This window comes from Betta splendens, chromosome 4, assembly GCF_900634795.4.
Source record: "Betta splendens chromosome 4, fBetSpl5.4, whole genome shotgun sequence".
Taxonomy (NCBI): Eukaryota; Metazoa; Chordata; class Actinopteri; order Anabantiformes; family Osphronemidae; genus Betta; species Betta splendens.
This window is the reverse complement of record NC_040884.2, coordinates 15,510,008-15,522,970: the sequence shown is the minus strand read 5'-3', so window position 1 is coordinate 15,522,970 and position 12,963 is coordinate 15,510,008. Positions and strand designations below refer to the sequence as shown.

The window sequence follows — 12,963 nt, the reverse complement described above, 5'->3', positions numbered from 1 at the left end:
CTGTATGTGTTTTACACCCCTCACAACACTACATGAATACCTTGCTCTCCCCTTCTCTCTCTCTTTCTCGCTCGCTCGCTCGCTCGCACACACTGAGCATGTCTGCTGGTGCAGGAAGATGTTTGCTCAGCACATTTCAATATGAACATCATAATACTCTATCTAGCCGCCATCCGTTTCCTTGTCATAAATCAACAAGAGCCAGCAGTTTTTATTCCTGAACACGGCGAGACAAAAATCACATTAATTTCTCCCACTAAAACTCAAATGTCATTATGTGGGAGAAAAGTGAAGTGCGGTGCAACATCTATTTTTGATGGCCAAGACAAATAAAATGTGCAGAGAGTCAATATTTGACCTTCGAAACACTGCGTAGATGGAGGTCACTTCGGAGGCCGGACATCTATCTCACCCAATGCAAACACTTATACTGGTACATTATTATTATTATTATTATTATTATTATTATTATTGTTATTATTATTATTATTATTATTATTATTTTGACAAGAGATGTTCTTCCATCCTGTCTCCATTTTAACATCATTCTCTTTTAGGGAAGCCTCCTGCTCCAGCATGTGTCATCACATGTGGTCCTCACACCAAACACGGAGCAACAAGTGTAAGAGTGCAGGAGGAGGTTTCCCTGTGCAGTCATGTCCTGGTATCGCTGGCACCGGGCCAGCCTTGCCATCTGTCTCCTCTCCCCCTTCCTTGGCTCTCGTCATCATTGTCCTCCTCCTCCTCCTCCTCCTTCAAGCCAATCTGCTCTACATTTGCTATCATTACGTGCCTGCCATCCTCATGGCATATCAGAGGCAGGCGCCACACACCCTGTACCCTGCTCTCACTCCTCCTCCTCACGCCCCTGTTCCTGCACCCACTTCACCAGAGACTTCTCCAAAGGGTCCAGGTGGCATCCTGTCCCGCTGTCCGAGCGCGACCAGGACGGAAAACAAAAGACACGCACGCCGACACGAACAAAAAAAGACCCAAAAATCAGGACGTACTCCTTTTCTCCTCCCACTTGGTGCCTGCTGAGCTTCCTGTGCCCACAGGCTTGGTGTTGAGTTCTTGTTGTTGTTGTTGTTGTAATTCACGCCTTCTCCTCCTCTGGATGGTTGTTGCTGAGAGGTAAACCCTCTTCAAATCCTGGAAGTGCCCCGGCTCTGGTGCTGTTGATGGGACCCTGGTACGTCTGTCTCATATGCCCACACGCACGCACGCACGCACGCACTCTAACGCACACGCACACAGATGCTGCAGAGTGTTTCTCTCAGAGCTCTCTGCCACCTCATCCGCCTGCTGCCTCGAAAGAACTGGGAATACCATGGGATCTACCAGAGGCTCTCTCACACGTGCATACAGACAAACGATGGATTTAATACGCACGTGCACTCGCCGGTCGTTTGAGGCTGCAGGAAAGTGAATAATCAATTAAGTATTGATTCCTTGTAAGATTTTTTTTAAAATTCAAAGGCAAAGACAAAGAGGGTAGCTTAAGAAGAGCCGCCGTGAGCGAAAGGAGCCGCAAATTAGCCAATAAACACAGACGGGAGCGCAAACGAAGGCGAGCGAACAAACCGCTCATCAGACGAACGCGCTTCTGTTTTTTCCTATTTCTGTATTTTTTTTTCACGCTCCTCCTGATGAATTAATGCCGATTGCGACAATGGTTTCCTATGGAGACGAAGAGATGGCGAATGGACGAGCGAGGGTTAAACGCGAAAGCTGCTGGAGGAGAGAGAGTGACTGAAGGACTCAGTAATTAGGCAGTCGGCGACGCGTCTCATCAGCATGCGGAGTATGCAAATTGAACGGCTGGCTCTTTCTTTTTGCCATGGATCAGAAGGCAAGAGCTGCAGAGGCGAATTAGGAACCATTATTCTACCCAAGGAGAGGCTGATACATGCAAATGAGAGGCAGAGGGGGAGGAGGAGCCGAGCAAAGGACACTCTGTAACCTAAGAGATATACAATGGACTCCATTGCAAAGAAGAGTCAAATACAATCACAAATACGCAATCCTGCTCTCTCTCTCTCTCTCTCTCTCTCTCTCTCTCTCTCTCGTCCTGACTTCATGGGAAAATTCTTGTACGTTTGTGTTGGAAATGGCGAAAGAGAAAAGGACAATCAAGCATGCACTTTCATTCCATATTTTGCCTATCGCCGCATATTGATAGGCTGCCTCGTGGATGATAATTACCTTTTGGAATATCAAATCGCGAAATGAGCCCGCGGAGTGAAGGAACAAGAAGAAAAGGCAGAAAAAAAAACAGTGGAGGTATGCAAGGCGCTAATGATATTCAGACTGCTGACTGTGTGTCATCTGCATGATGACAACGACCAATTTTAATGAACCATTGGCTCCGCCACAGATAAGTAGGAGAGAGAAGGATGGTGAAGGAGGGTGAGGCGAAGGGAACTTCCTCGTCCTTTTCCTCCTAATTTGCCGCCAATACTTGCAGATTCTGCGCCGTGTGGATTTACAGTAACGATGAGTGTTGGAGAAAAATTAAAAAAAAAAACAAAAAAAAAACGACAACCCTTCCTGGCGTTTCCCCCTTGAATGGAATAAAGGCCACAGAAGAAGAAAGAGTCCCTCCGTGCAGGATTTACCGCTGCTTGGGTCGGTATTCCATCGCTGGACTGGGTTCTGGTGGCACCGGCTCCCGCGCCAACGACCACACGGACTGTTGGGAGACGCACGTGTACACGCACCCGCGGCGGCATCACTCACAGTGCTGCCCTCTCCCCTTCCTCATCACTCTGCAAAAAGCCTCCCCATCACCGTTTTGCATATTCGCATGCCGCCCCGCCTGTCACAAAGGACTAAACAGCCGTATGCAAAACAGCCTGGTATTCCCACTTACATAGCGATGAGACGAACAGTGTGAGGAAGAGGGGGGCGCAGGAGCTGGGCGGGGGGTGAAACACAGTGAAGAGAGGAAGGCAGGAAGAGGTGCGTGGGGGGCTGGGGGTGCAGGGAGGCCACAGGGGACCTTGTTGGCACTAAAAAGGGGCACGTGCGGCGATACCACTCCTACTGCGTGATGACAGAAAGAGGCAGGCGTGGGAAAAACAGATGAGTGGTGCGGGTGGCGGGGGTGGGGGGGGCGACGAAAGGGAGGGGAGGGAAGCGGGACGAGGCCATGTTGGCACTAAAAGGGGGCACGTGTTGCCAGAGGAGGAGGGGCGGCGTGGGTGGGTGGGTGGGTGAGTGTTTGAGGCGCAGTGGGAGGTGCAGGGGAGCGGTGTCAGACGGGGGGCGCGGCAGGGGGTGGCACTAAACGCATGGAGGGGCCACCTGCGCTATGGAGGAATGTCACACTGTTAAAACCCAAGGCGCACACCCGGGGGGGGGGGCGCCCTCGTGACGAAACACACCCCGTACCCACAGACCTGCAGGGGTGCCGGCGAAGCTAGCGAGCGCTCGCACGCCGCTGCTTGTTTTTTTTTTTTTTGCATATGCAAATCAGGGAGCTCTGTCTTCGCTGCAGACCTGGCGCGAAGCCAACAACATAAACACAGCGTGGGTGGGGGCGCGTGCACGTGTGACTCTACGGCCGCCAAGAGGCCTATAGGCACGCGCTCAGCGCTTCGCCGCGACTTAGACGCAAGGTTTAAGTCCTGCAGGTGTTTAGTCCTCTGTGTGAGATGTTTGGATTTAGCAGCAGGTCTGGAACTTTTAGCTGCCACTAAAAGCCGACATTGTGCAAAAAGAAATAGCACTAAATTAATATTTGATGTATACTTGACACTCATTGTTTAGCGACTGCAGTTTAATGCATATATTTATACACGATATGTGCTTTCACTCAGGTTATTTTATAGTATGTGTGAAATCTCTGTTTTGATGCTGTCGTTACGATAATAAAGTTTTAAAAAGCATAGCGACCAATCTAAGAAGCCCCCAAGTCTGGTTCCATGTGTTACGTAACTTTTGCTGGAAAACAGAGGGAAGTTTATGTGATTCATATTTGTTACCATGGTTTTTGTCAAGTCATTGGAAAGATATTGTGCAGAGAATAAGAGGACTGAGTAACAACAATAGGGCTTTATGATTAATATATTCCAGCACCACCTCCTATAGACGTTAACCTTTAGGTAAAGGTCCATGCCTGGCACTGTGTGTACTTGAACTTTGACCTTTGCGACGAAAACACGCTAAACGTGTTTGACTCGAGTCGCGGGTTCCCGTTCGCCGGCGTGAAGCCATCCAGCGGCGAGTCGATTTGATTATTTTCGCATTCACTTCTAGTTTAAGAGTGATAGTAGTTTCACATGTCCTCCTTGAGATGCAAGCCTATAGCTTTTAGCCGCCCTAAGTGAATTATCAGTGGCAGTATCAAATTACCCTCAACAGAGACCAAAGGTTACTTAAAGGCCTTTTAGTCATCCACGCTGGCACGCCAGCTAATTTACAGCAGACTCATTAGATCAGCATTAAACACAATTTCCTGCCTACAAATTTCATTTGGTAGGAAAATCATTACCATGGCAATAATAAACAAGCTTATACAGTAGTGGCTAATGGCAATTTGAGTAACCTAATGTCGTCAGCAAACCCCAGAAATAGCAATAGAGGCTTGAACAGCTCTGATCAAAGCTCTGTTTAAAATAGATGTTGACATGACAAGTGTGAAGATTACTTTGGAGTTTGTATGTGTGTGTGTGTGTTTGTGTGTCTTCTGTTTTCCTTCTCTCTTCCTTTCTTAAGCTTTGTCTTTTGCCTGGACTATGACAGTGGAAATATAATGTTTCATAACTGTCTGTGCACAGGGTTGTGCGTAGCCTGGGGTTGCTGTGCTGAACAATAAACCATAATTTGATAGATGAGAAATTACAGCGGTCCATCTACTGTGCAGGGCCCTCACCCCGGGCAACGCAATACTGCGCTAGATGATGTGTCACATTTCTCCGAGAACGGGAGAAAAATGAAATTATTCTTTTATACTTTGTTAATAATGTCTTCCTGCACTTTGAATGCGACGTCTCTGTTTGTTTTATGTAGATAAACCAATAGAGCCGATGGAGATGAGGCCTCTTATCTGTGCTGCCAATTATTAAAAGAATGTTAATCCACGTTAGTGTTTGTGGTGCACTTCTGACTTCTATTCACCAGACGCTAAACGCAGACCCGCCGCCTTCCGCATGTAGAAGGTCACTGTTGCATTGTGGGTCGCCAACCCACCTGTACTAGCTGCAGCGTTTGCCATTAGTGAGCGTACAGTATATCTCCCTGCGTGTGCCACGGACTGACTTGGGCGCGGGCTGGAAATGATGTGTTTTCGCTACTCTGTGGCTGCGAACTACTCGGGCCGACCATTAGTTTCCCCGCAGCCCGCTCCGGCGCCGTATCATTTGTGTCAAGCATACAGAACTGATTTGACTCGGCCCTATGGCGAGTGACAGCCATGTGAATAAACATAATGGCCGTGATCCCACTGAAGACTGGCACTTAGCTGCAAATTAGTGGGTAGCACTAATAGCGCACGTACGATGAAGTGTTTTACAGTATGTGCAAGCATTTTGCTGTAAATGTGCTGCGACGCGCTTGAAGGGTCAACTATACATGAAGTATTCGCCATCCTACAGTACGTGAGGAAACTGTTGCTTTGTGACTTCACTACCAGATTTACTTTGAGTCGTTCTGTAACTTTTACTCTGCCCACATCGTACACGAAGGGAATCCATTAAAGTACCCAGAGCAAAGGCTGCATGACTGTATATGTAAAGTATGCACAGAGACGGCGGCGCTGTTAAGAATATTATATTTTTATGGCGCGTGTCAAGCGCTCCAGCCAATAGCAGGGAGGCTAATCCCACTCCTTTGTTCCGCTGTGTTATATGTCTTGTCAGACAGGAGCAGCGCTGAAGTCGACGGAGGAAACATTTTGTCCTTCTCTTGAAGCCACCGGAGCTCACATCCTCCGAAGGTGGTGATGTCATGTGAAATAATTGGCTTTTATTCCTCAGTAATTTTACAATCCTGGCATGAAACCTTATATCCTGCCCCCTTTTCTATTAAGGAGCGCCGCCACCACCCCGTTTTCTTTTGTTTCTAACAGGAGCGACGTGATAGATATTCACGGAGATGTTCTTTTTTTTTTCTCTCACTATTTGTTCTGGTCAGTGGGCTCATGCAATGTTTATTAGATGCAATCTTAGTCTGTGTGACAAGAGGAAAAGGTGAAAAAAATGCAAAACAAAAGGCAGAAGCCCATCACAGGCTCTGGCAGTGCTGTCTCTGCTGGTCTTTTTATTACAAATTGAGACCAAATCACTTTGGAAGGCACCAGCGAGGGGAGGGAAAGATTTGCCTGTGATTTAAAGCAGCAGTACGCAGTATAGCATTTATGATCAGAACTCGTGTCTGTGTCTGACAATTAACTTGACTCCAGGCGGTTTTATGACCGGATTCAAACGGGGACTGCGTTTCATGGTGATCACAGAAGACAGAGGGATATAAATAAGAATATGCATATGTGAAATCCATAAAGGGTTACCAAATGGGCTCCTATGGTAAAGGGAAGTTGGGGTGGGAGAGTTCATTCGCCACATTTGAATTGTCACAGCAGCTTTTTATGATGTACAACACTAGTGGGGGTTGACATGTTCAGGGGCTTCATGTGCCGGGCTAGAAGTGACACACACACTTACAGCCTGCTCTTTGGTGCAGCTCAAGACTGGCTCTTGTCTAATCGGGCACACAATGAATATGAGCCGAGAGAGAGAGAAAACATTTTTATGAAGGTATTAAACCAGTTGGCTCTCAGTGATTTTTTTTATGATCTTTGATGAGTTTAGGATGTCTGCTAGTGCTATTATCCCATAAAAAATGTATATATTTCTTTGATTGCAGGCTTTATTGCCCTATTTTGTTTGCAGACATTCTCACGGCACTCATCTAAATATTTAAGCAGAGATGGGTCTGCTCACCCATTGATTTATTCACATAAATACCTATCTGCTTAGATGTAAATAAGGGAGAACCGGCCTGTTGGCGCTGGTGCCAGGACCCTACATCCAGCTCGGTTTAGTCAGTGTGTGTGCAATGCTCATCACATGCAGATGAACCACTGTCTCTCCTGAGCGGCAGAACATTTTAATTTGCTAGCCGGCATGTTACCACAGGCCGACTCGCTTTGCATTACAGTACGTTCACCAGCAGAAGCCAGAAAACACGCTGCAACTCGCCGCTCTCAGTCAAACGCCGGCCGATGGCAATTAAACAGCGCTACAATGGGAGCTAATGAGTCCGAGCGCATCGGGACGTGTCTCGGAAGCCGCCGCTGCAGCCCCTAAAGAAACATACTACAGTACGACTTGTCACGGTACAATTGTCCTCTGCTCCCGCAGAGCATCTGGAACCTGCGCTCCTTGTAGGAATGTTGAAGTGAAGGAAGTTAAGCTGTTCCCCAGCATTCACCCAGACGATTAGGATCAATAAACTGTGGAACAGGACTTACATCATCACACATAAATAAGAAGTACATCTGAAGTACATTACTTGAAAAAGCACTGTCAAGTATTTAGGAAAATTATATAGTGTGTATATTTTAATGATATGCTATTTAAATAAGATCCTGCATCCAAGTCGTAGCACATAACTTATGTTGTGGTCACATAAAATCCACTGAACCAGGTCGAGCACATCTCCAAATATGGTTCAAATCTCTAAGAACGGCACTGGTTGACGTGTTACAGCAATAAACATAAGGACAGGGCTCCTCTCCCTGTTTTCTCAAATAAATCCGTGTGGCTTCTCCAAGTCAAATGATCTGGTGCAGTAGATAATGTGTTGGACAATCAGCACCACATCTCTCTCCTCCCTTTTCTCCAGCCATCAGCTGCATCATCCACCTTTCATCAGGCCCGGCCATTGATCCTCCACGCGGCAGGAGGCCCCTTTCAGTATGCAGCCTAATGTTCTCATTATGGGTCCTGTATGGTCCCTTTGCTGATGACTGGCTGATTACCATCTCATTAAGAGACATGGCATGGCAGGGGAGAGAAGGGCCTGTCATAGTTTAAGGAGCTCATCAGAGCCCAGAAATAATACATGCCGGAGTCTTGCTTCAATGTCGTATGATACCTGAATGAAAATGATTTCTTTATCTGAGAAAATAGGAAGGAAGAACCTCGCACTGTAAAATCTGAGCTGGGAATATGAGGGGATGTTAACAATTGTGTCACACAAATTGGTCACCTTAAATAAGGTTCTAGCTTGGATGTGTATTTGCTGCATAAATCGGTGAGTGGCAGTTTGTTAGTGAATTCAATAAATACGAAGGGGAAGGTAAACTAGTGGGAGGCTTGATTATGAATTTATTTTGTGCGCGTATATTTGGAAACAGTGTGATTTCCTTAGAGACCCAAACTCCAGCTCCGACAATTTTGGAAAAATAATGACAATATACATCATCTTTTATTGCTTTATAGCTGAATGTAGCAGGAAACGGTTGGTGATGGGCCTCGATTCAGTTAGTCTCAATGTTAATGGCTAGATTTTCTTAGACGCTTGCGTGTTTGTGTGTGTGCGCGTGTGTGCGTGTGTGTCTTTAGTCCAGCATCCATGTGGGTTTGGGAGGGAGGAGTGAAAATCCCAAGGTAATCTGAAGCACAAAGGCAATGTCATTATAGACATGGAGGGACATTATTCTAAAATGGCAAGTGATGCAGTGCTGAGACAGTAGATAAGGTGAGGAGAAAATGTGGAGGAAAGAGGAGAGGAAGGAGTGAATGCTTGAATTTGTCATGGACAGATAAAAACAGGCTGGAGGACGCTGTGATAGGGATGCTGTGTTTTTTTTCCTCTACCCTCTTTCTTTCTCTCCCTCCCTCTCTCAATGTACCCGCCTCGCTCTCTCGCTCCCTTTTTTTTTTTTTTTTTTTTTTTGAGGTTTATCTGACATACGATGAATGCAGCAATTTTATCTGAATAGACAAAGGAGCGGTGACATGCAGCCTCACTCTGACGACTGACCTTGAAGGAGACGGAATGAAGGAAGGAAAATAAGGGAGGAGGAGAGGAAGAAAGAGGGAAAAAGCCGCGGTGCTTCTGCCTTTGTCTGTTTGTTAGATTTCCATCACAAACATTTGCAGACTGGCATTAAATTACAGTTTTCTGCTGATTTTAGGCGGCTGGATTCTGTCACTAATAGGTTGTTTGAAACCAGGCCACCGTAGAAAAAACAGACAAATTGAACGTGCTAAACAGAAAAATCCTTGCATCGGTGTCCATTTGTTTGTTTCCTATTGTTTTCGGCCTCGGTGACTAACCTGAGGTCGCAGCTGCAGGAGAGCGTGTTGGAGCAGACTTCGGCGCGCTGAGGCTCCAGTCGTGTTGATCTGCTGGTTCATGAGGCGACAGGAAATTAAAATCCCCCTTTTCTCATGCTTTGTACCATTACTGCACCTTCCCACCTCCGCAGCGAGCCGCGCACCCCATTTAACAAGTTCAGGGAGACTCTCTGGGAGCAGGTGACAGAACTGTATCGCTATTTGATATCGAGGCAGACAAACGTTTGGCCGTGTCTGAATGAGAGCACGCGTCCGAGAGACAGCCACAGCGTTCCACGTTGAACCAAAACCTACAGGAAAAAGCCGTGAACGCTGGAACATGGGCATAATCTAAATATGTTCACAGTTTAAGTGAAAATTCTTATTTGTGTTGAATGAGCCTGCCCCACGCCATGAAATATCCATTTAGTTTGGTTAAATAAACTGTCGCCGACCACTGCGCTTATTGCAAACCTCAGACTTCCTGCTGCTGCTCGTTCTCTGATCATCACTGCACGTTTGTCTCCTCTCTCTGCTCAAAGGTAGCTAGTTTATGGGCTACAGTGTGTTTCACGGAGCCGCGTGCAGTGAGCTTTTTAATTAGAAACAAATAGCATCAAGCAGAACCCAGTGACACATTTCTTAGCATGCTCATGATGCACACAGAGAAGTGAATGGTCAGTGTTTCACGGGGTCTGAATGCCTGCTCTCTCCACCTCCACCACATCTGAGGAATCTTAACCCAAGGTAGCAGCTGCCTGATGTCACCTGGAGTGCATGTGCTGAGCTTAACGCACTTTGGCACACCTAAACTTTGTAGTCTGTGGCTGCACATTGGAGTGGAACAGGGTTATATGTGGCCCACAGCTGGCGTCCTCGCTCGTGATGGGACATTACCTGCAGCACAGGCTTGACTTCTGACCAGATCAATTAACAGATGTGTTCTGACGGGGTTTCACTGTGTGTCAGAACGCGGGCACGGGTGAACCCACTGACCTGTGCTGAACTCTAGTTAGTGGTTTTAAACATCAGTAATTGTCTGTGTCACTGAACTCGATCTGAAGCAGGAAGGAAATCGTTTTACTAATCAGGCTGAACATTAAATATTATTTCAATGGTAATATGGGAACAGAACTAAGACAAACTCAAGACTCGAGGAAAAGTTGATGCTAACAGAGGGTAGATCAAAACAAGATGTCATGTAAATCCACAGAATGAGTTTGTGTTTGTTTATAGTGCATTTGAAGGAAAATACAGCAACAAACACTGATGAAGTAATTACAGCAAATTAACGCTGGTCAAGATACTGTTACAGTAGATTTACATCAGTTTAAGAAAGGTCACATAGTCGCCAGGATTTAAAGTTGATTTTACCTCACGTTAATATGAGATTTAAAGAAAACCACGGGAAACGTCAAATCAAAGATTGCTGCTCGTGTAAACATGATGTGAGCCGGGGGTCATCGCGTTTCAGATGAAAACATGCTGCAGCAAAGCTCATAGTCACATGTGTTCACTGTGAAAATGCCAATTTTGGGCTGGTATGGACTTCCAACACTCGCTCTGACTCTTTGGATCAGTGAGAAAATGTCACGTTTTTTTTCTCTTCTTCACTTTTTTGCTGTAGTTTAAACTTTATTCTTTTGATGAGTCACCAAAGTCTAGAAAGAATACAGCACAGCAGCTTTTAAGTAAACGTAGCCTTCTCTTGGATGGAAGGGGACCATGGAATGTGCTGCTGCATTAACATGTCAGAACTCGGGTCAGAAAAAAATTGAAGAGGATTTTAGGAGGGTTTTATGCACTGAAAAACTTGCAATGTGGTAAAAATGTGATGTTTTCTTCAATTTTCGGTGAACTTAGAGAAAATCTATTCATCTATATTAGATCAGCTATAATTCTAATTTGTTTTTCACAGTTCATGTGGTGGCTATTGTCTGGAAACGCCTCCAACATGAAACCCAACTGCACCGGTTAACTGTGGTCTCACCAGGTCGGCCCGTAACAGGTGTGCGACTCTACCCAGACAGTGATCTTTTAATCTGCTAATGTGGAGGGGAAAATAATCCCACATCTGGAAGTTTTACTGCTCCGTAATTGCAGGGCTGCTAGTGAGCAGCCCCTCGAGCCTTTGGGGGGTGGGGGGGGGAAGAATGACCTGCATTCAGCTCCACACACAGACAGACGTGATAACATTTAGAGGGGATGAAATTTGTGTTAATTTCACATGACTTGCCTTTTCCAAACCAATTTGGGTTTCGCTCTGTTTGTTGACGTTATTTTTAATGTGACGACTGTGACACACATTTCCACAACAGATGGATTAATGTTTTTCTTCTCCGCGCGTATTTTTCCCCCGCTGCTCTCCTTCGCTCTTGCAGGATTTCATCTAGACAGGTGCTTCCTGTCCGGACTTTGACGCAAAATTAAACACAAGTCCAGATGTGAAGCGTGTTTGTGCGTGTGTGCGCATGTCCACAAGACGGATTGCGGGAGAAGCATGTTCCTTGTGCGCAGCCTGGTCATTATGCCGACACTGGAGCAGGAAGGAATGAAAAGAAATTAAGTAAGACAGATGGAAGAAGACGGTGGCTGTGACTAGGAAAGAAAGTTTGCAAACAAGTTGCAGTAACTTACTGTGAACCTACATGTAGAGTATCATCACAGGGACACGAGCTGCGTCTGTGCTGTTACTGCGCCCCTTGGTTTATTCAGCGTTGTAAAAATACTAAAATCGGATCCGCACGAACTGCTGACCCGTTCAAGCAGCTTAAATCAATGTAGTATTCATAAAAATGTATTTGTGTGTTTGTGTACAATCAAATACACAAAACGTTCAATCCTTTCAGTTAATGTCAGCTTGAAGCTGATTTTAGCTTAATGGCCTCACAGTGTGATTTTCAGAGGCCGATTGTTGTCTAAAAGACGTGCCTTCCCATTCTTCTTTTGCTTTCCTCGTCCTTGCCCTGAATAGAAAGGGAGGAGAAGGGAAAAAGATGAAGAAATGGAAAGGTCATGAGTGATGGATGCTTTGTGTGTGTCTGTCATTCCCAATTACTGAACTTTGCCTTTTAAAGCATCGCTCAGATGCATTTCTCATTTCTGCCTTTCTGACTGATGAAGAGCAGGCTCTCACTGGGGGCACTGTGTTTTAAACACTGCCTCGCTAGTCATTCACTATTTACCTCAGATACAATGCAGTGCTGCAGTGGCTCCTGCTCTGCAGCGTCCAACTTCCCCGCGTTCTGTGAGCGCAAGCGTATGCAAACGTGGTTACAGGTCAAGTCTGTGTTTAGCACCTATCGAAAAAGTAAAACACATCACGCTTTGTGCTTCCAGCAAACAGCTAAACATGCAAATGCACAATTTCCATAATTACTGTATGTCACATCAGCAAGCAATTCATCAGACGATATCCTGCTGTGCTGTTATTTAAACGTGCTAAAAGTTTTTCCCGCGCCGAGCACTTGCTGCAGCTGCACGCGGCCCTCTGCGTCTCCCACGTTCTGCCTCTTATGGTAACAGAGAGCGACAGAGTGGAGGGACAGGTGCTATGGCAGGCGGCTAGGTTAATCTCCTCTGTGCTCTGTCAGCCTCCTTGCAAAACTTTAAAAAGTGTCATGTTGACTAGCTGTAACACTGTGACACTCCGCAGAAATGGGAGGAAGGGGCGGGAGGG

General features: G+C 46.1%; 1 protein-coding gene and 1 long non-coding RNA gene across 2 annotated transcripts in view; one reads left to right on the top strand and one right to left on the bottom strand.

Moving 5' to 3' along the window:
- The window catches only part of zfhx4 (zinc finger homeobox 4), a 243,340-nt gene that overhangs the window by 105,729 nt on the left and 124,648 nt on the right, over positions 1-12,963 (top strand). The window lies entirely within an intron of this gene.
- The window catches only part of LOC114853382 (uncharacterized), a 43,651-nt gene continuing 41,134 nt past the window's right edge, over positions 10,447-12,963 (bottom strand). The window contains exons 2-4 of the long non-coding RNA XR_003785557.3: positions 12,470-12,583; positions 11,922-12,250; positions 10,447-11,820 (exon numbers count right to left, since the gene is read on the bottom strand). This is a non-coding gene — a long non-coding RNA (uncharacterized LOC114853382). The remainder of the gene's footprint in view (positions 11,821-11,921; positions 12,251-12,469; positions 12,584-12,963) is intronic.